The sequence below is a fragment of the Zosterops lateralis genome (assembly GCF_965231275.1).
Source record: "Zosterops lateralis genome assembly, chromosome: 23".
Classification (NCBI taxonomy): Eukaryota; Metazoa; Chordata; class Aves; order Passeriformes; family Zosteropidae; genus Zosterops; species Zosterops lateralis.
The window spans coordinates 3123367-3125029 of NC_139783.1; the positions used below are offsets into that span (position 1 = coordinate 3123367).

At 55.9% G+C, this 1663-nt stretch overlaps 1 pseudogene across 1 annotated transcript; it reads right to left on the reverse strand.

Moving 5' to 3' along the window:
- Positions 1–493: 493 nt before the first annotated feature.
- On the reverse strand, positions 494–1426 carry LOC310918264 (olfactory receptor 14J1-like; annotated as a pseudogene). Its single transcript has one exon. The product of its transcript is annotated as an olfactory receptor 14J1-like (transcript).
- Positions 1427–1663: the final 237 nt, after the last annotated feature.

A 1663-nucleotide genomic window follows, 5' to 3' on the forward strand; every position in this document is an offset into this window, starting at 1 on the left:
ATGGCCTGTCCCTGCTGCAGCCCCGGCACTGCCACCCCCAGCCCTGTGCCCGGCCCCGAGAGCCCTCAGGCCCTACAGCAACACCAGGGCCAGGAGGGCAGCGGGGCAGGGCCACGGCAGCAGCACTGGCAGCACCAAGGGCTGCTGCTCCTGGGCACAGCTGCTGTGCCAGCCCTGATCTGCCTCCAGCTCTGCACACAGACATTGCTGCTGCAGCTGCACAGAAGGGAACAAAAGGGGCACCTCTGCAGAAAACTTGGCTGGGAGATCCTTGAGTTACTTTAAAACCACCGAGAGTGCAGCCCCTCATTGACACAATCTGTGGTCACACGGGAAGGTGGACAGAATCAAAATGAGAAATGGCACAAACATTGGCTTTTCTTTGTCAACAAGTATAAAGGAGTAAAACAAAGAAAAAGAACATCCAAAATGAAACCAAGAAGTATCAAAGATTACTTTTATTCAAAGTGATGTGCAGAAATAGGCCAGCAGATTAATGTTTCTGAAAACATCCAGTCATCAGTCTCCACACTGCAGCCTTGAGCTCCTGGTTCCTCAGGCTGTAGATGAGGGGGTTCAGGGCTGGAGGCACCACCAAGTACAGAACTGACACTGACAGATTGAGGGATGGGGAGGAGAGGGAGGGGGGCTTCAGGTAGGCAAACAGGGCAGTGCTCACAAACAGGGAGACCACAGCCAGGTGAGGGAGGCAGGTGGAAAAGGCTTTGTGTCGTCCCTGCTCAGAGGGGATCCTCAGCACGGCCCTGAAGATCTGCACATAGGAGAAAACAATGAACACAAAACAGCCAAGTGCTAAAAAGGCACAAACTGCAAGAAGCCCAAGTTCTCAAATGTAGGAGTGTGAGCAGGAGAGCTTGAGGATCTGGGGGATTTCACAGAAGAACTGGCTCATAGCATTGCCACGGCACAGGGGCAGGGAAAATGTATTGGCTGTGTGCAGGAGAGCATTGAGAAAGGCACTGGCCCAGGCAGCTGCTGCCATGTGGGCACAAGCTCTGCTGCCCAGGAGGGTCCCGTAGTGCAGGGGTTTGCAGATGGACACGTAGCAGTCGTAGCACATGATGGTCAGGAGATAAAACTCTGCTATGATAAAGAAGAGAGAGAAAAAGAGCTGTGCAGCACATCCTGCATAGGAGATGTTCCTGGTGTCCCAGAGGGAATTGTGCATGGCTTTGGGGACAGTGGTGCAGATGCAGCCCAGGTCACTGAGGGCCAGGTGGAGCAGGAAGAAGAACATGGGGCTGTGCAGGTGGTGGCCGCAGGCTGCGGCGCTGATGACGAGGCCGTTGGCCAGGAGGGCAGCCAGGGAGATGCCCAGAAAGAGGCAGAAGTGCAGGAGCTGCAGCTGCCTGGTGTCTGCCAATGCCAGCAGGAGGAAGTGGCTGATGGAGCTGCTGTTGGACATTTGTGGTGTCTTGGCATGGGGATCTGTAAAAAGAGTAATCATGGAATAGTTCAGTTTGGAGAGGACTTTCAATATCCCAGCCCAGCTTGGTGGCACTTTCCCCCCACTGCCTGCCCAGGGCTCTGCTGCCTGGAGCTGTCCCTGCCTGCAGCTGCTTCCCTGTGCCCAGGGCTGGGCCCTGCCAGTGCTGCCAGAGCCCAGCCCAGCCCTGGGGGCTCAGCTCTGCCCTGCAGAGCC